This window comes from Hipposideros armiger, unplaced genomic scaffold (assembly GCF_001890085.2).
Source record: "Hipposideros armiger isolate ML-2016 unplaced genomic scaffold, ASM189008v1 scaffold_111, whole genome shotgun sequence".
In the NCBI taxonomy this organism is placed as follows: Eukaryota; Metazoa; Chordata; class Mammalia; order Chiroptera; family Hipposideridae; genus Hipposideros; species Hipposideros armiger.
In genome coordinates, this window is record NW_017731461.1 from 2,465,398 (window position 1) to 2,486,689 (window position 21,292).

Sequence of the window (21,292 nt, forward strand, 5' to 3'; positions counted from 1 at the left end):
TGTTCATTAAGGCAACACAAAACTGGGAGCCGTAATAATAATTAAATTAATTATAAAAGCAATTTGCTTTTGAAAATTTGATTTGACAGCTTACTAGTGGCTGCACTGATCTAGCAGCTCTGGCTTAAAAATAGTCAGAACAAAAAACCAAATGGAAGAACCATCAGCTAATTTTAATTAGATGCCAGGATTGGTAAACAAAATTCCGAACCTCCCTTTCATTGTGGCTGACTTCGACTTAAGGAGATGTCGGGATTGATTTTGGGAAAGGCAGGAGAAAGGAAGGTACATTTTGGAAAGAAGATGAAGGCTCTGGGGGGTCCCAGCAAAAGCAGCTTCCCTGGGGGCTTGTCTCCTCATTCCCACCTGCCTGGGGACTGTCTGTTCAAAGGCATTTCACTATCTCCTCATGACTAAGAAGGTGACTTGCTGTGTGACCTTGGCCAAAGGCAGAAATGGCTCTGCTGTGTGACCGCATGTATGACTCTGTGTGTGTGTGTGTGTGTGTGATGGAGGGGACATGGCACTGACAACATTCAGGGAGCCAGGAAACGGCCAAGAAGGAGGAAGTGACATGACTAGAATGTTGACCATGCTCTCTCCTGCCTGGGCTCTAGAATGCCTAAAGGTCCTGGGAAACTGACACGTGCATTGTCTGGACGTTTTGATGAAGATGGAAGGAGGGCTGGCTTTTGGCAGGAGGAGGCTGCTGCGTCCTGTAGACCTAAGGTCACTGAGGGGGATATCATTCCTCTTCCTATGGCTTGGAAAGCCTCTCCACTTCTTACCTTGGGTAGGGACTTGATTCCTGCCCCCTCCACCCCCCAGCGGGGTCACCTTGCCCAGAACAGTGCCCAGGATATAATAGCATCCAGTAAACATCTGTTGACAAGAACAAAGGACCAATCTTGACTTTTCTAACTACCTTTTCTAGCAAACAATTGACTACCCACCTTCCTCTGTCCCTCTCTCCTAAACACAATGTTGCCACTCCTCACGCATTCCCCTCTGGTCCTCTGCAGGCTGAGGTCCTCTCACTGCTCTTCTGAAATCATTCTCTCAAGGGTCACCAAGATTGTCCTCCCCTTCCTCATCCCCCTTGTTTCCTGCAGCACAGGTGCTCTGACCACCCCAGGGTGCTGCCTGCAGGGCCCACCCCACATCCTGACTGCCCTCGGGGTGCAGGTCATCTTTATGTGGGTCACTTTCAGGATGACATCCCTTGCTTCGTTCCAGAAGTTCTTACTGAAGCATAAAGGACTCAGGCTTCCAGCGCTGTTGGTAGAGCTGGGGGAGGGAATTTGGGTCCTGCCACATGCAGCTTAGAGTTTAGTCCACAGGAAGGTCTCATATCCCCGACCATGCATTTTCCCTGCTGCTCTGGTCCCATTTTTCTAACTACCCAACAGGCATTTCCACTTGAAAATCCCTCTGTTATTTCAGAACCAGTGTTTGAAGCAAGATTTCCTACCTTCTCCTGCCCCCATCTCTCTCTCTCTCTCTCTCTCCTCCCCCTCCACCACCACCTCCTCTTCCTCCTCACAACACAACACACACACACGTACACACACAGATACTTCTCCCAGCAGCTCTGTTTCTACGAGGCTCGCCACACCTTCCCCACCACCCAGGCTTGCCCCAAGCCTTGGTGTCATCTTCTATTGCTCACTCTTCTTGTCTTCCAGGGTATAATCACTCAGCGAGTTCTATGGCTTTTTCCTTTCAAATGCCCCTCCACTCCATTCTCTGAGGTACTCCCCTACTTCTCTCTCCTCCCAGTGCTGACCTGCCCTTTTCCAGCCTGAGCATTGTCTTTGACCTCTAGTTGTCCTTGACCTCTATGCCCTCTCCTCACCACCCTTCAGGCATCCTAACCCCTTCCTGTGGAGCCCACATGGGAGCTCTCCTCGGTTTTCCTGTGGTGATCTCACACGGTATTAGTTGTGTGAGTGCCCAGACGCCCGTCACTGAGCCCCTTGCTAAGCCCCCTGTGCTGAGCCTGATGTGGGGCTGTATTTGAGAATGTGCAGAGGGAGGAGGTGGGCACCTCCACAGTAATAAGTGAGGCTGGACACAGAAGCACCCCGAGAAGCCAAGAGCCCAGAGGCCGAAGAAAAGCAGTCGAAAAGGATTTAAAATCACAGGTGTAGGGAGAACCAAGGAGATGGAGTATGCTGGAAAGGGTGGCATCCCCGGGAGAGAGGCTTCTGGACTGGGGGTGAGTGATGAGCAGGGGCCTCCAGTTGATGATGAGGAGATTTGGGGTAAAAAAGCAGGAAGGGAATGAATGGGAAGACAGGGAATGAGGGAAAAATTGGACTTGTGGTTGCCAAGAATCTTTGACATTGAGAAGGTGGGGCTGTGCTGGTATCAGAGGAGGAGAGGAAGGCTTGAGGAATCCTAGAGGCTGACTCTGTGGGGCAGACCTTACTGCATCTCCGCAGCCGCCACCTGGAGTGTCCTGGCCCCAGCCAGGCAGCATGTGTGTGTGTGTGTGTGTGTGTGTATGTGTGTGTGTGTGAGTGAATGTATATGTGAGGTGCGTGTGTGTGAGTGTGAGTGTGTGTGTATGTGAGGTGCGTGTGTGTGAGTGTGAGTGTGTGTGTATGTGAGGTGCGTGTGTGTGAGTGTGAGTGTGAGTGTGTGCGTGTGTGTGTGTGTGTGTGTGTAGTGGGCGGGGTGAGAAGGTGAGGGGGGGAGCCAGGCAGCTCCGACCTCACCGATTACAAGCTGTATGACCTCAGACAACTAATCTCTCTGAGACTGAGTTGCATCATTGTTATGAGGATCAAAAGAAAATATGTGTGAAGTGCCTAGCTGAGTTCTTAGAGTGCAGTCTGTGTTTAAGGGATGTTATGTTATCACTGTTATTCAACTCAATCTCTTCCTGACTTCTAAATTTTTACTCCTAGTATTAACCTTGTTAAACATTGGAGTGTGGCCTAGGGGAGCTGGAGAGACTTTACAAATGAAACGGCCCAACATTCTCACTTCATGGATGGGGCCACAACACCCAGAGTGTGTAGGAGACTTGCCCAGGTTTCCTTTCCTGGGAGTTGGTTCAGAGCTGAGGCTGGACCCAGGCCTCTGGACTCTCATTCCAGTGCGTTGTCCATGATGTCTCAGAGTTTTCAGTTCAGGTTACTATAGGTAGGAACTGATGGAATAGAGGCTGCAGTGGGGGCCCCCAATTTCAGTCCTGCCTGTGGGGATCCCAGCTTGTGGGGCAGAAGCCACCATGTTTCCTCCAGGTCCCCACATCCTGGCATTGTCTCGGCAGGCTCTGCCTGGAGGGGGCAAGGTTCATCACAGAGCACTGTGGGTGTGCTCACCATCTTTTGACTGAAAAACCTTCTTCCTGTGTCTCTGACGATGCACGTGAGGAGTGAGCGAGAAGAGTACAAAGTTGCCTCTCCCCTTAAAGTCCTCCATAGGCTCTAATCTGACTGTCAAGAAAACACCATCCACTCCAGCCCTGCCCAGGCTCTGCCAGGAGAGAGGGGTGAGAGCTGTGCTCGCCCTGAGACAGGTAAGCTGGTCACCTGGGGGATCCAACTAAGGGCGGGTCCTACTTCTGTCCTGCCACGTGGCCTTGGGCATGTTGCTTCACCTCTCTGGACTCCACATCCCTCACATGTAAAACAAGAAGTTCAGAAAATCTCTAATAGTCTATGATTCTACGCCTTTGGGAAATGTCCATTTCCATCTACAGGATGTCTATAATTTGAACCCTTTGCTAGGTTTCAGGTGTTTTCAGAAAATGGCGTGGATCACCCTGGCAGGGTGATCTGGTTGTGGGGGGCAGGTAAGACCTAGCTCTGCCTGATGGAAAGAAGCTGGGAGCCAGGAGAGTCAGAAGTCCTAGCTTTAGGTCTGCCTTTGACCCTTGTGTGACCATGGACCTCCATTTCTCATCCATAAAATGGGCACATTATAGACCTGACCTAACTTATTCTGAGATTCAGTGAAGGTCATAGAAAATTCTTTGGAAATGTTGGAAATTCTGTTTCATTTGTAATGAGTGAAAATCACCTATTCCTTTGAATACAAGGTAGATAGAAAGGGAAGGGCAGGTTGAAGAGAGGGACCGGCCCAGCATCCTGGGTTTTCCATATTTGGAAAGATAACTCTAAGAGTGAATCCTGCCGTGTGCCTAAGCTAGGAGGTGTGTCTCCTCACCCAAGAGAGGCCCCCAGTGGCAGGGGACTGAAGCTGGGACCTGTGCACACAGTGTCTCCCAAGAACCTCGTCCCCCCACTCCAGGCATACCCCAAAGGGCAACTGGGAGCCCTACTTTATCCATTTCTGGGCCTCCTGAGGGTCTGAGCTGCTGGAGACTCTGCGTGATGGTCTTGGCCTTCTGATTCTCTCAAAGACGAGTGGAGTTGGACGTGGCCAAGGCTAGAAGATGAAGAGGTCTTTCCACAGCGGCAGGGAGCATTCCTTTCAGGAACTGACCGTTTTCCGATGGGAAGGAGGCTGGGGTGGGGCTGCTTTCTTGGAACTGCCCTACTTTTGAATCCTCTAACCCCCAACCCCCAACTGTCAGCCCTCTCCAGGTGAAGAGGTCAGGGGTCTGGAATGAAGAGGGCTGGAGTAAGGGCTGGGGTCCTTCACAGCCAAGGGCTATAGGCCAGGTAATCCCCTTCTCTCAGAACCCCTCCATGTGTTCTACTACCATCCTTGGGTGGAGTCATACCCGGGCCAATGGGACTGCGCTCAAAAAGCTCAGTATCCATTCGTCTGCAGAGAGCTATGATCGAGGATGGACGTGCCAGGAAGAAACGGAGGGTCGGAGTTGAGAGGAAGGGCAAGGAAGGACAGGGGCAGAAACCCAAAGCCCCTTAACCAAACTGACGCAGGTGGTCATGGGAGGCCTGAGGTGGGTGAAGTAGAGAGCTCTCTGACCATTGTCCCCTTCATGTTCCAGCATCCGGGATGATAGTGAGCATCCCGGCAGGGGAGAGGCCTGAGTTGTTGAAGCTCTGAGGCACAGTGAGGCATTCTCATTTTCTTTGCAAAGGAGGACAGAAGCAAAGACATGGGCTGAAGCGGCACAGGAGGCACTCACAGAACGCACCAAAAAGAACTTCCAAAGACCAAAGGACATAGGATCAAGGAAAGCTCCTTCTCTGATGATATTTGGGAAAATGAAGCTCAGTGTCTTCCTCTCCCATTTTATGTTTTGAAAGCTGCAAAAATGACTCATGCCTGATGTAAAACATTTGAACAACTGACTGAGTATAGCACATTGTGAACAGTCACCTTCAAAGCCACCCCCATCTTCCTCCTGCTCCCACAGGCAACCGCTGTGGGCACCTGTATAGATCCTTTCTTATGCCCACTTTTAAAAATATATTTGTAAATAATATCTATACCTAGAACTTGCTATACGCCAGACACTGCATTAAAGTTTTACACGCATTATTTTATTTGATAGTCTGTTCCCCCCGGACACACAGAATTTTTTGTTTGTGTGTTTGTTTTTAAATGGAGGACTATAACAAGCGTATTGTTTTGTGGGTTGCTTTTTTACTGACTGTGTCTTGGATATCGTTCATGGCAGTGTCTATTGCTGCACTTCATCTTTTTTCGTGGGCTTGTAGTGCTCCACAGTATGGCTATGCTGTGGTGTGTTTCATGATTCCTCATTCATAGATATTCATGAGCTGCCATTTTTAAAATTAATATAAACAATGCTGAATCAAACTTCTTTATGCATTTTGTCTTTGTGCAGAATGTGTAAGGATTTTATGTGATAATTCCTTGAATGAAACTCTGGTTCAAAAAAGCATGTGCATTTCTCAGCTTGTGAGATTCTTACACATTTGCCCCAAGCTTAGATATTGGAGCATTCTTTGTCTGAGGTTTAGCCTTGCCTGAACTTGGAGGGGTAGATATTGGCCACGCTCCGGCCCTTTTGTTCTGCCCTTGGACTAGATGACTCACAGATGAAAAGCAACAGGGGAAAGGAAAGGGAGCCCACCCCCACTACCAGAGCAGGCAAGGGTGCCCCCATCAACGGACCTGGAGGAGGCACTGGGCACATAAATCCTCAAAGCCCTACTGACCAAGACCCGGGGAGCCACTGGTTGCTTCTTTTCTGGAGGAGTTTTGACAGTTGCATTCAGAAGGCAGCCTAACCTCAAAGAAAAGGATGGTCCACAGTTAATTTTGTCTTTGTTTGGAATTCATGAAATTATTAGATTTTCAAGAGAGATTGACCTACCTTCAGATGCTTGAATTTGACTGAGATTCAAAGGTTTATTTGCATCCCCTGAGTACATTCCTGAAGTAGTCCCACACTGTGCTGGGGTAGAGGAGGGGTGTGGTGTGGCCAAAGCCCTCAAGCCCGACCCAGGTAGGATCATGAAGGTGGAGACTTATCTGTGTTTATTGCTGTATCTCCAGTGCCTGAAACAGAGCCTGGCACCCATACTGGGTGCTCATTACATATTTACTGAATGAATACAAAGAATTTGGGGCAAAATTACGTAACTGAGAATCAAGTCTCTTGATTCAGACAGGCCCCAGGTTCTAGCTGTGCGATTCTGAACAGTTTAGAGTTTGTCTCTAAACTTCAGTTGCCTCATCTCTAAAATGGGATTAGTAATATTCCCTAACAGAACCAACCTCATGGGATTGTTGTGAGGGTTATCTAATAAAAACATATTAATACCGTTAATTATTTTAATGACAGTAAATACTTAACTGAACGTTGCAGGAGTTTTTCCTTCTCAAGTCCCTTTCATCTCTTTCCCAGTTCATCTCATTTCTCATGAACATTGTAACTGTTCTAGAATGTCCTCCACATCATATTTTTGTCTCTCTGTTGGGCACCAAGTTCAGAGTGTTACACCATTTAGACCAGTTGGCCGTGGGGCAGGGTCGTGGGGAGAGGGAGTACTGCCACGATCCCATCTGCTCTCTGCAGAATGTCCCTTGTTCCTCCACCCACATATCCTCGTGCCCATGTCCTGCCCTTTCATGAGTCCCCTTCGCTCTAATTTCAGACTGCCAGGGTCCTCTTCAGGCTGGGCGTCTCTAGCTATTGAGCTGGCCCCTCACTTGGTAGGCCCCAACTCTGCTTATGTTCTAATCACTGGGTGCTGGAGACCATGGTTGGCATGGATGGGTCCGAGGAATTTGAGTGAGATGGGATGGTCCTCCAGACTCATTCTAGAAAGCAGGGAGGAGGGAGTCATTAGCGCCTACTATGTGCCAGGCACTGGACTAGGAGAGTTCACTTGTGGCTGTTACCTGATTCCTCATCAGAGGTGTAAACAAGAGGAGAAAAGTGGGTCTCTGAGAGTGTAGGTCATGAACCGAAGCTTACACAGCTGGGAGGTGTCAGAGCCGAGGTCTGCACCTGGGTCAGGTTGTGACCAGGTGTTTCAGAGTGCAGAGGTTTGCTCTCTGAAGCTCTGCTTGTCAGGCACCCCCTTTCAGCCCTGGCTGTATTGCTCTGGCAGCCACATCTTCCAGAGCTATGAGGCCCTGGAGAAGAGAGGCTGAAATGTTATATAATTACTCAAATCATGGCTCCTAAATGGCCTCTGATTACAGCACTAAAGCCCCTTTCTGCAGTGCAGCCCCAGCTCTCCTGAATAGAGCTGCGGCCACTTTGTGCGGGATTTTCTTTTTTTTCTTTTAAAGCAAAGAAGATGGCTTATCTGCATGCAAAGTAGGTCAGAACCTTAGCAAAGATCTTTTCAAACACTTGGCTTTTTTGAAATCCTGCTACGAAACTCCTTTTGTTTCTCCTGTCTTTGCCCCTTCCCTCCCGCCCTTCTCCTTTTTCCAAAGGCTCAACGACATCAAATGGCTCTAACCGACAGCGACAGCGAGAGCTGCACACGATAAGCTCAATTATAAATAATGCCCTGCTAGCCCAGCTGGGCCAAGAACGCCAGGCTGCAGCCAGGCTGCCTCTGTCCAGTGCTTCTCCATTCCCAAGCCACCTTGACTGCATCAGGGGCACCTGCATAGTCTGCCAGAGAAAATGTGTGCCCTTGCCCTTGATCCCACTGGCTCAGCTGAGGGGTGGGTGGGCTGGGATTACACCCATGCCTGGGAGTCATTGGCTTGAGTTTGTGGTGCTCATTATTAATTCAAACTTGCAAAGGCCTTCGATTCCACGGGAAATCAAGTGAGCTGGAACGGTTTGATGCTTTGCCTAATGGCCTGCTATCTTGGGGGTTATCACTCTCCCATTTGCTCTCAGGCCCCCAGTCCCCCGCCCCCCCCTCACCAACTGTAGGTAGAAATCAGCAGAAGTTGTATAGACATTAAGGATGCTTTTCAGTAGGATGATATTTACAAAGGTGGCCACACCCAATACCACCTGAAACCCTCACCTCACTCTGATGAGCAGGCAATTCTGGCCCCATTTAATAGCATAAGAAACGAGGCCTCAGAGCCCAGTTAGGTGACTACTGGCACTGAAAACTGCAGGGCCTGAGTGGGACGGCTCAGGGACTGAAACCTAAGTCAGCTGACTCTGGGGCTCTTTTCCTCAAACTTCAATGATTGGGAGAGGAAACTGAAGTGTGTGTGTGTGTGTGTGTGTGTTACTGAAAGAGACACTAGTGATCAAGACAAATTTGTTTTTTGCACCTGAATTTCAGTGGGATTCCAACCCGGAAGACGTTCCCCTCACATTCTGCCCTTTCTGGACCTGGCCAGAGAAAACCCCCATTTTGTTATCCCCTGCCATCTTTCTCCTGTCGGCCTCAATCTGAGTGCAAAGAGCAAGTAATTTTCCAGGAAGGTTGGTGTCTTCAGAGGTATTTAGAAGGGGCATTGCTATAGACCCTTCAGGAGAAGTGGAGGTGCATGAGGAGCAGGCTTAGGGATATTTCTTTCATTCAATGAATAGCTATTGAGGGACTACCATCTGCCAAGATGCTTCTAGGTGCTGAGGATGCAACAGAGAACAAGAGAGTCAAAAACCTCTGTTTTCATGAATGAGCATTCCATGAGGGATACAGACAATATGCAAAATAAATAAGTAAATAAAGATGGTGATAAAAGCTAAGACAAAAGAAAACAAGGAATAGGGGTAGGGAATGTGGGGTAGCTGCAATTTTAGGTAGGGTCACTGAGAAGCCTCACTGAGAAACTAATATTGAAATACAGGCCTGAGGGAGTGAGATGTGAAAATATCCGAGGAAAGCATTTTGCGCAGAGTCAACAACAAGTGCAAAGGCCCTGAGGCCCCAAACATCTCGTGTGTTTGGGGAGTAAAAAGGAGGTTCTGTGACTAGATCAGAGCAGGTGAGAGGCAATGAACCAAGTGAATTCAGAAAGGTAATGGGTTGAATGGGTGTAGCTTTTATCAAGAGGGAGGTGGGAGCTATTGCAAGCTCTGAGTAGAGTACTGTTGGGATCTGCCCCACACTTTTAGTAGCTAGTGCTCCACTTCCCATGGGTATTCCTAGGACCACACTCCCCTCCTCTAGGCTGCCAGTTTACTGCTCTTTGCTCATGAGCTAGAAGGGGCTGGGTCAGACTGAAGGGTAGTTGAGTTCCTTTTTGCTCCAGAAGAAGGCAGAGAAAGAGAAACAGAGTTCAGATCAGACATGGAGACTTTACCTGCTGGGTGTTTCTGGGGCTTTTGCAGTGACAATAGTGCTCGTCCATTTGCCACTCCAAGGATTATGGGAATTTGGGGGCTGGTACAGCTCCAGCCTGGGACCCTTCTCTCCCAAGATGTTCAGGTGCATGTATATTCGTGCACATCCCTGCTCTTCATTTTCCCACCCTTCGGGGTGTCCAGCTTCCATCCTTCCTGTGGGCTCTCTAATGAATGTGAGATGAGGTATTGCACATAGCGGAGAAGCCAGCAGTGTGGGCAGGTCTGAAGACGCTGGATTTCTCACCTCTCTTGTCTGCTCCCTCTCTTGGCGCCACCTCCCCCCCTCCCCTCTTCTCACCCCTTTGCAGAAGAGAACGACAATGCATGTGTGAAGATTGCTTGCTGGCTGGAGATACTCCCAGCCTCTGTCTTTCCCAACTCAGAAGAAACAGTCTTCCTTTCCACATCCTGCCCCCAGTCCTGTCTGTTTCTGGGTATCTCTGCCATCCCCCTTCTCCTGTTTCCCCCTCCACCATTTAGAGGGCTTTCCTAGCCCTTTCATAATCAGGATTCCCTGGGCTGCTAAATGGGGACTGGCTGAATTGGGAAGTTTAACCCATGATGCAACTGTTGAGTGGGGATGGTGTTGAAAGCATCCCAGTGTACCTTATTTCATTATTGACCCCAATATAAAGGATCCAGTTCTTTTAGGCAATTACAGAGTTGCCTACATTTCAGAACTCCAAAGTGAGTGAATGTGAAGGCATCAACTTACATTTATATACATAGCTCTGAAATTGCCCCTCCATTTGGGTAGGAGAAAAAGCGAAGAACCTGAGGTTTTCTATTGCTCCCTCCATCCCCTTTTTCTCTCCTAGGAACCTCCCATTGTAAATGCCCAGACGCAGGGTTCTCCTTTGTTTTCTCAGAAGGAGGCCAGCTACCACAGAAGGGGTTGCTTAGCAGCTTCCTTCCAGGGCTGGGTGGGGTTTGTTTGCCTGTGTAAATTGCCTCTTCTTTTTGAGAGAGAGCAAGAAGAAGAGAGAAAATGAAACACTTCTGCCACCTCCTAGTTAGCTCTGAATCCCAGGTGAGCTGGGGAGCTCACAGCTCGTTTTTGTGTGGCTGGCGGCCTGCAGCGTCTCCATGGTGATGATGCCTTGTGGTTTCACAGAGCTGGGGACTAACCTCCCTCAGCAGTATCCCTGAGCTACTAGTATCAGGGAGAGGTGGGGAAGAGGGACCCTGTGGGATCAAGGGAGGTCTGGTTTGGGTTGGCTTGGGTGCTGGCAGTGTATTCTTGCCCCTCAACTTCTTCAAGACCAGCAGCAGATTAGGAACCTGGAATCCAATCAAAGAACACACCTGTAGTGTGACATTCAAGGTCTTGTAGAGCCTGGTTTCATACTCCCTTCCCAAGTTTGTCTCCTACAGTGATCATGAGCCTGCCCTGGTCTCCTCTCTGCCCCCTAAAAGTTTTCCCCCTTCCCCACCTCTGGGCCCTTTCTCCAGCTGTGCCTCTTGTCTGGGAACTTTCCCTTCTTTAGTATTTCTCTGACTTGGTTCTAGAGCCAGCTTCTCTGGGAAGCCTTCCCTGATACAGACCTGAGTCCTTAGAACTCTCCCCCTCTTCTAAATCCAGACATCCACTACCTCTCTGGGCCTGGTTTGCTCCTGGGAACACATAATAGCTTGTGCTGTTAATTCACTTTGCACATGAATGGAGGTGGCAAAGTGGAGAAGGCATGGGTTGGGAATCCAATCGTCCTGGGCTTGAATCATGGCTCTGCCACTTGCTACTTTGTTCTCATAGGATGAGTATCACCTACTAGGTATCTCACAGAGCTGGTAAGCAACTTGCAAACCTCATTTTCTTCACCATCAAAATGGGGATCCTCGTAACTCCTTACAGACTTGTGAGGATTAAATAAATTATTGTAAGTGAAGGTGAAAGTGCTGGTATAGGGTCTGGTGAGTAGTAGGTATGACCCCTGCCTGCTGCTTCTACCCCACAACTAGTTCAGATGCTGCTATTTGTGCCCCCAGCACACTGTATTTTCCCCTTGCAGCCCTTTGCACACACATATATTGGGTTGTCGGAAAAGTCAAGATGCATTTTTGCAACGAAGAATATGTAGAAACGTAGAAAAACATGTCATGACTTTTCCAACAACCCGATAATTAATAATTGGTTTCTTGCACTGATTTACTTGATGTTTCTCTTGTAGAACTTCTAGGCAGTGGGTTTTGTCTGACATGTCCATCACTGTCTCTCTGTGCTTAGCCCAGAATTTTGACAGCAAGATGCTCAAGAAACATGTGCTGACTGACCATCTGAGCATGGGTTAGAGCCCCTCCATCACTAGCTCTCCTAGAATGCAGGCACTATTTTTTAACTTCTTTGAATCTCTACAGAGCATTGCATAGAGTAGGTGCCCTAAGTGGCTTGTCAGAGAGTAGTCCTTGAACATCATGCCATACAGGAATGCATGACTGCAGAGGGACTCTGCTAGGTGATTTCTAGGAACTGAAGAAGGGCCTCTTTTGTTGAATGGCTTAGGACGAATTTAGGGTTTTGGAGGCAGAGGAGTAGACCAAATGAATCCCTTGGGCCCCTTATCATCCTGGAGCTTATGGTCCGCAGAAGGAGGAAGCACTTTGTTCCAGAAGGTATTAGTCAGCCCCAGAGAGACCAAACCCTTGTGGCCAGATGGAAGAGATCAGACCTGACTCTCTTGGAGAGCTGGCTGATTGGCTAGAGTTAATTCCCATGAGCATTGCTGAAGTTGGGACAAACTCAATTTTAAGTTAAGTGGAAATATTTTTATTTGAGTTAATGTACATTGGATCTAGTAAACACACAGAGTATATTACTACGCGCTCTGGAAATGTGCAGTCCGATCAGCAAACAGATTAGTTTTAAGTGAAAAGACACTGGCAGATGCTTAAATTCATTGACTTGTTGAGAACGTCTAGATTTGGATACAAATGCACTGGAACGCTAGATCAGTTTGGTGTCTCAGCCCATCCGCACGGAGAAGCTATTGATTTTAGTTGATATGCATTGATTCCCAGAAAACAGGATGGCTTTTGAAAATGAACTTCCAGTAATTTCAGGGAGAAGCTGGCGCGTTTGTCTCCACGCGAGGCTGACTTGTTTTGTTAAACGTGTCTCTTCACCTCAAAGGAATGAAGCAGCAGACAAATATCTTCATATGAATTAAAATGCATTGATTCTTAGAGGGAAATGATGGTCTCTGTTGAAAGAGTTTTGGAGATGTTAGCATGTAAGAGTTTGAAATAAAGCCTTTGTTCAGCCCCCCTTCCTTTCTGCCTTCTGCTCTCCCCCAAACGGTGGCAGTTTTCAGATTCCCATCTAAAGTTGGAGGTGCTGGTTGGTGGGTGGGGTGGGGAAAGGAAGAGGGGACCTGTTTCACTGCCAATCCTCTGCAGTGAGTGTGAGCACGAAACTGCTCCTCTCCAGGGAAAGGAACATGGAAAGGATTTAATGTTGTTGATCTCAGAGCCAGACGGAGACAAATAAGATCAGGTGCCCAGGTAAGAGCTGAGGGAAGGGATAACAAAGGTTCCATTGATAAAGAAAATAGCAATGAAAAGGAGGGGTCCAGAGGTCAGGTGTGAGATTCAGAAAAGAGGAGGTATATGTGCAGTTTTGGTCTCTTGCTCAATGGCCTTTCTGTGCTGAAGGGGAAATGACTGGATGATAATCATTGAAATGATGCAGGAGTGAGTTATCTCACTTTCTTACCTTCTGAATGAGTTGGACATGAACCAGAGGCGTAATTTAGGCATTTCTCACCTCATTAATGAATAGCTCTCATGGGGCATGCAGACAGCATGGCTGGAAAAATGATTCCAGGAGCCAGGAAGGAAGCGATTGGTCCGGAACTTATTTTTCATGTGTTGAGACTCCCTGGATCTTTCTGGATCAAAGCCACTTAGGACAACTTTGAGGGTTGGTCATGAAGTTAACTCCTCTTTAGCCACTCTGAGTGTCTCCTCAGACCCCAGATACACCCTGTGTCCATAATTAAATCACTTCAGGAGTGTTGACTGTGAATGGGGTAGAAAGTACTGACTGGTTGTCCAGGTAACATTGCCCATGGAAGCTAAACTTTCTCCATGGATGATAGAAGTGAAGATTGCAGAGAAAGACCTTAGAAAGGTGGTCAATTGTGAAGTTACCTCCTTTCGCCTTTAGCTGCAGCTGTTATAATCGAAGGTCATAAGTCCACATACAGACAGTGGATTCTCTCCCGTTTCAGCCCCCTGTATTTCTCTCGACTTCCTTCCACATGCTCGTGCTCTGCTTTAGAAAGGGGATTGCCTAGACTTGGAAGAATAGGATCAAAGCACTGAAAGGGACTTTATGAATCCTTCAGTCCAACCTCCATCAGCTGCTTCGTCCTCTGCCTCTATAATATCTTGTGCCAAATATAGTCTCAGCTTGAATGCCTCTGGCCATGGATTGCATATTGTCTCCCAGGTATCTTTTTCAAATAGTTCTAGTCAATGCAAAGTGACTCCACCCTTTGCCTGCCAACACCAACACTAAACCTGAATGAGCCTAAACTCTGGCTCTGGTTCTGTCCTCTGGGTAGCAGAGAAGCAGTTTGTGTTCTTCCGCATGAATATCTTTAAGCTTTTGAAGATAGTCACAATCCCTACTGAGGTGCTTCCCTTCTCCAGGCAAAACACCCTAGGTTCTTCAGCTATTTCTCATCTGACATGGTTTTAGGTCTCTCTGGACCAGCTATATAATTTGTGTGAGCTCCCAGTGCAAAATGAAAATGCAGGGCCTTTTGTTAAAAAAATTATTAAGAATTTCAAGATGGTGACAGCAGACAACATTAAACCAAGCATAGGACCCTTCTGAGCAACTGTACAGGTTGCATGCCCATGAAATCAGTCCTGATCATAGGGGAGCTTTTTTCCCAGATTTCAGTCTTCGGTGTCCTTCTAAGCTGATGTTCCAGGGCTAGTGTGTCCAGGACAGAAGCAGGGTGACTGTTACTTTTGTCTGGATATATCCTTTAATGTTATTGGAGCAACTGACAATCGCATTAGCTTTACTGGCAGTCAGAGCATACAGGTGAGTCATACTCAGCATAATGTCCATTCTAACATCTAGGTTTGATTTGTACCTATAGCAGCATACTATCTCTCATTCTGCATAGTCGCAAGAGTCCACAGTGATGAATTTTGCTTAGCCCATAGAATCCATCTCAGTGCCAAAAATATGCACTGTACTGTAGGCAATTTATTCACTCATTCAATCCATAGAGAAACATACAGTGGTGCCCACTGAGTGTTAAGCACAGTGACAGAAATTAGAACACAATATTGGATAAAACCTGACCCTGGCCTTCAGGAGTTTTAGTTTAGAAGAGAAAAGATACTTAAACAATAACTACATAAAAATGTACTAATTCTTATAATAGAGATGTACTACAGGAGTGGGTAAAATGGGAAATTACTCTGCCTTGAGATGGCACTTGAGGGATAAGGAGAGGTTTGACACATGGCAAGGGAAGAGGGAAAGCCCAGTTTCTGGTAGCCTGGTTTCCTCCCCATGAATTCCTACCTCATTTCTTTTTGGAGACTCTTCTAGGGCAGCCCTAAGGTTGTCCCCTGTGGCTCCCCACAGATTTCTTCAGCCTATTCCATCTCTGGGGCCTCTCAAGCAGCCTTCAATGCCTTGATGAGAAGACATTGCTAAAGTTTTTGCTGCAGCTGTAATTTCTTGACATCATCTGGGTGTGTTGGGAAAAATGAGATCTAATAATGAATGATTACAACTCTCAAGTTAAGTCTAGTTGGTTGACTAATCAATTTGGTTAAGTGAAAATCCATAGCAAATGAGTCGACCGCAGTATGACATTTCTCCATCCAATTTAAATTAAAATCACCAACCATAATAATTTCACAATTACTCAGGGAGGGCACACTGGAGACTTGACCTCCGGAGCAGAGAAATTGCAAATGCCGCAAAGAATGGGCGGAGAGTGCGGTGATGAGGGAGTCACTTGAGATGAACTCTGCCTGAACTGCTCAGCCTCTTTAGCTCCTGGGGGTGGTGGGTCTGCAGAGCTGCAGTGTCATATTCTTGGGTGCAGGCCTGCTTCTCTCCCTGGGGAGGCAGGAATCTCTAGCCTCCAGGCTAGAAAGCCCACCAAGAGCTCCTCCAACAAGAAGGTAGGGTCTCTCTTCTCCAGATAAGAAACTGGAAAGAGGTAAATGTTATTCTTCCCATATCCAGTTCTCCCAAATTTAGACTAAGTTCCTGGACAGTGGTTGCCATGTCTATTTATCTTGAGTTAAGAGTGCTAAGTTCATGTAACAGTTATTAATAGGTTTTTTTTATAATAAACATAATAATGACAGAGCAAGGAAATGATTATATTTTATCTAATATGACAAAATGTTTATTTGCTAAAAGTCCTCTTTATATCAGGTACAATATTAGGCACCAGGGAAAGAGAGATAATTAAGCATACAGATCTGCATTTAAGGGGCTTATAATCTCTTGTGGAAGCCTGATGGTAAACACTTAATATAAGGTAGAATGTCATTAATGTTTGTTGAGTAACCTGAAGGATAAGAATAATTTTGATCAGAGAGCTTCATACAAACATTTTGTATGCCAGTTACCTCATATGTAAAAGGCATTTAATAACAATGCTGCCTCAAAAATGTGTTATGAGATGAAGGATGTGGCTGATACTGCTAGTGGTTCCTCAGTCACTTTTCTCTCCTTCACCTATAGCAATAGAACTTCAAAATGTTAGTTGAGTATATGGCTGCCTAAAATCAAGACTACGTTTCCCAGTGTCCCTTGCTAGAGTGGCCACATGTAAATTCAGGCCAATAGAATGCAGGCAGAAGCAGTATGTGCAGCTTCCAGGAAGTGCCCTTAAAGAAAGGAAGCATGCTCTTATCCTCCCATCCTCCTGGCAGGAATTTAGGTTTAGTGGCTGGAACTGGAACAGTCATCTTGGAGCATAAAGTGACTTTGGAAGTGGAGGCCGCACAGGTAGAGCATAAGTATAGAAGGAACCTGGGTTATGAATGCTGTGCTCTGCATACTAGCCCTGAACAGCTTACCTTGGAAGTGGAAATAAACATCTATCTTACTTAAACCACTGTTATTTTGGGTTTACTGTTACTCTATGCCAAGCCAGTTCTAATTAATTCAAATCAATTGTTGCATATAAAGCACTCAGAATAGTACTTAGCACATAATAAATGTTCAAGAACTGGTGACTAACATTAGCTTTTTAGTCTTTCTACTAAAGAGGACAAAAGACAAAGACCCTGTCCACTGAGCTGCAAGGTGCTTGCCTTATTTTTCCATTGGAACCCTCAGCTGAGTAAGCCGGTGTTTTGCATCATGGCCAAAGCCTCAGCCTCTCCTACTCCCATAGTCCACTCTTCTCAGCTTACCTCCTCCAACCCCTCCCCCCACTTCCCACACTAGACTTAAATCCTGCTGTCACCAGTTTAGCAATTACTTATAGAGAGAAGCATCAGCAGCAGCCCAGGAGAAGTATGAGCAGGGAGTCGGGTCCTGTGGATCAATTTGTAATTTTTCTTGTGGCGGCAAGAGGCGCATGAGCGATGTGTGCACTAAATCCCTGGCCGGCAAGGCAGTGTGTCTTGGCCTGAATTATTTATCTTTGGGTCCCTTTGCCAAGTGGGACTGTGGCTCTGGGAGGAGGGAAAACAGTGGGTGCATACAAGTGGTCCCCAGCTTAGACCATTGTGGGGGCTGGGGGCAGTGGTGGGCTGCTGATGATGTTGGTTCTAAACACCTTGCTAGAGGAGAGAGCAGGGCAGTCTGCCCGTCTAGGCAGGCAGAGGCACTTTCACTTTCTGAGCAGATGAGTCAGAGAGTCACTCCTTTTCATAGCTTAGAGTCTTAGTAGAAAAATGTTAAAATTATTGACTCTGAAATAGCAGGTGGCCCTTTGTCTATCGTTGGGTGCATATGTTGGGAATGTGTAAGTACATATGTCATTCCCTAGAGTGGAAGGAGAACGGAATGTGGGGGCTCTCCTGGCTGTGGGGGAACCAAGGTTATTAGAGAGAGTGTCTTTTACCTGAAGGTGTGAGTTTGATAGACAGTCCTAATGCTTACCAATATTTCCAAATCTCTTCCCTCTCCTATTCATATGAAAGAATTAATCATTATTATATGGCTAGTTTTAGCCAATGCAGTGTAACCAGAAATGATGTGTAAGCATTTAAGAGTTAGTGTGCATTTTTCTATGTTTTTCTTCTTGTCTCTCTTTCTCTAGAAAATCTTGAGATGGTGATGTCATAATTTGGTGGATCTACGTTGGCCTTGGTCCCTGAATGACTGTGTGGAGCAGAGCCCCATGCCCAGCTGCATGGGGCATGGAGATTAGTGAGAAATAAATTTGTCACCTTAAGTAGCTGAGGCTTTTGGGGTTATTGATAACTGCAGCACAATCTAATAGATCGTAATGAATAATGCCCAAATCAAAGGGGTCTGCAGATCCTTTAGCTTCAGCAGGAGGCCAATTGAAGTCCGAATGGGTCACTGGCCCTTTGTGCATGTGGCTTGGGCAGAGGAGAAGCCCATAATAAATACCGATGCATAGAACTTGAATTGGGGAGTCCAGGAGTGATACCAAGAGTGTCAGGGTCAGTTGATGATATCTGAGAATGTACATGGGACAGATGATACCATTGCTCTGACATTCTGTTGTGTTATAGATCATGGAGGGCAGGCTATGCTTAAGATCCCAAAACCAGAAGAACAATACCAGAACCCTTCTTAAAGCTTGTTGTGGATTGAATTGTATCTTCCTCCCCAAAATTCATACGTTGAAGTCCTAACCCCCAATGTAGTTGTATTTGGAAATAGCACCTTTAGGGAATTAATTAATGCTAAATGAAATCATAAGGGTGGTGCCTAATCCAATAAAACTGGTGTCCTTATAAGAATAGGAGGAGACACCAGAGATCTCTTTCTTTCCACATGCATGCAGAGTAAAGGCCATGTGAGGACACATTGAAGGCTATTTGCAACACAGGAAGGGAGTTCCCCTCAGAAACCAACCCTGATGGCACCTTGATCTTGGACTTCCAGCCTCCAGAGCTGTGAGAAAATAAATTTCTGTTGCTTAAGCCACCCAGTTTTTGGCGTTTTATTATGGAAGCCCAAGGAGACTAATACAGACCTTGAGCTAGGACTTGTTTTCAAGTGTTCTCTTCTCCACTTGTCCACAAGCTTTTCTGTGGGGAACTTTTCGTATGGAGTCAGATTTTTTGAGGTGGAAAGGAAAGAGAGAGGAATAATGAAAATATTAACACCTTCAGGCACTTTCAACATAATGTGTTTTTTCTACATTTTTTGAGCATCTACTATGTGTTCAGGCATGATACTAAGTGTTGGAGTGCAGAGCTGAATATGCTATAACTTCTGCTCTCAAGTGGCTGATTGAATTGAAGCCCGGCAGGATAAGCCGCTAGTTCAATCTGACACCACTAGTCAGGATTCTATCCTGGCTATTTGGCTCCCTGCCTGAGTTCTTGACAAAGAAGGGGCAAAGCAGAGAATTAGGCTTTAACAAATGCTGATGGACCCTTGCATTTCAGCGAAAGCTGTCTCCTCATTATCCTTGGTAAGCTGAGGGTCAGTGTTACACCAAGACAGTGTGCCCACCTATTGGTTGCCTGCATTCCAGTCAGTCTGCATCTTCTTCTTTGCTGACAGAACCTTTATTTTGTCTAGATCTCCTGCACCTATGCACCTCAGGGAAAGCTGGCTTCTCCTAGACCCGGAGGGCAAATCATATAGGTAGCCAGTTAATTACATTCAATCTATTCTCCTTGCAATTCTAACCAATGGGTCACAATAGAGCCTGCGAGGATTCTTGAATTTCTCACCCTAAAATGAGCACAAAGGAGGGACCCCCTATTTTTGAGGTGTGTTACTGTGTGATGGCATAATGCTGAGAGCTGCTACAGCCACTTTATGATCATGAGTTGATAAGCCTAAGGACATACTGAGCATGGCAGAGCAGAGAGAAGGAAAGCACTGGTTTTTGACGTTGATCAACTGAATTAACAGGGCTTCTTGTTATACAGATAATAAATATTCTCATTGCTAAAGCCTCTTGGGGTTGGGCATTTTGTTCCTTGAAGCTAGAAGCTTCCTAATTTATGTAGGCAGAAACAATCAACTGGCATGTGTATACTGAGTTCCCACTGCTGCCACCACTGACTCAGTGTGTGGCTTTGGGCAGGTCACATTACACTTCTGGGCCTCGATCTTCTCATTTGGAAAATGACAGTGGGAATAAGGGTCCTGTTGGGGGAGGTCATCAGGAAGATGTGACCACCAGTTGACCCAAAAGCTGGACCCAATTATTTGAAGACTTTTTACCCGCCCCCTGTCCTTGGAATGTGCATTCTATTCACCTTCCTCCCTCCCAGAAACTTCTCCAAGAATACAGCCTTGAGATAGGAATGTGTTGAGGCTATCTGGACAGTATACATGACTGAACCCAGTGAGGGCCTCTTTATAAAAACGTTTAAGGTTTGGTGGCAGGTGCAGAAAACTACTTATTTTGTGGCTGTCCAAGTTAAACCTTGTAAGTAAGTTCCCTTGCTCATTAAAATCACCACCTATCAATCTGGAGTGGTCTGCCAATTTCTTTGGTCTCTCCTTGCCCCACGTGAGTACAGGGGACAGATTACATCTGGGAAGTTCACGAGGAGATTGAGACCCAACAATTGGATAGCCAGCCAGGAGACCAAAGAAATGGGCCTTGGGAAAGAGGCATCCGTGGGGAATACCCAAGGTGGCCATTGACCTCTGTTTGGGGGGTGGCCCATATGTCAGATGCTTGTGGGCCACCTCATGAGTACAAGAATGCCCTGAAAATAACAGCTGCTTTCATGTGCTTGTTTGAGGAACTGTACATAGTGGGAGAGAAGGGAAACAAATGGCTACCCCAGTGAGCTGGTCTCTATTGTGGGCCATTCAACTGGACGTCAGTACCCAACTAGAGGCTGAAACTCAGGTTAGAAAGTTGGAAGAAGAGCTGTAGTTAGAGAAAGACATGTGGTTGTCCACTACTATGCTAGCTTCAGGGCTGGCAGACAAGATGGGAGAGCAGGATAATAAATTGGAGACATTAGCATACCACTTTGCAAAGCTAGGAGTGTGCAAGCCATCTAGGATTAGGGTCCCAGCACTTGTGACAAAGCCGAATTAAAATGCCAAGAGGTGGAACCTCTGGGAAAGTGATGAGAATGAAGAGGAGGATGTGGTGATAGAAGAAGAAACAGAGAAAATGCCCCATGCCATCTAACCCCTGTTACAATAGAAAAATTTAAATAGCAGTTACCTAAACAGAGGCCTAGTAGAAAATTTACTTTTAGGGCCAGCCAAGTGGCTCATTGGTTAAGAGTTGGCTCGGGATGCCAGCTCTGAGCAGCAGGGCCCCAGTTCGGATCCCACATGAGGGCCAGTGATGCTGCACCTTCTACAGCTAAGATGGTGGACAACAGCTCAACCTAGAGCTGGGCTGCCATGATTCGCCAGCGACGGTGTAGGCTGCAGTGGGCTGCAGTGAGCTACCATGTGTGGCTGGCAGTGGGCATGAGCAGCCGTCCAATGGCCGGCAACCAATCTGCCTCAGCTGGGAAGAGCGCAATGAT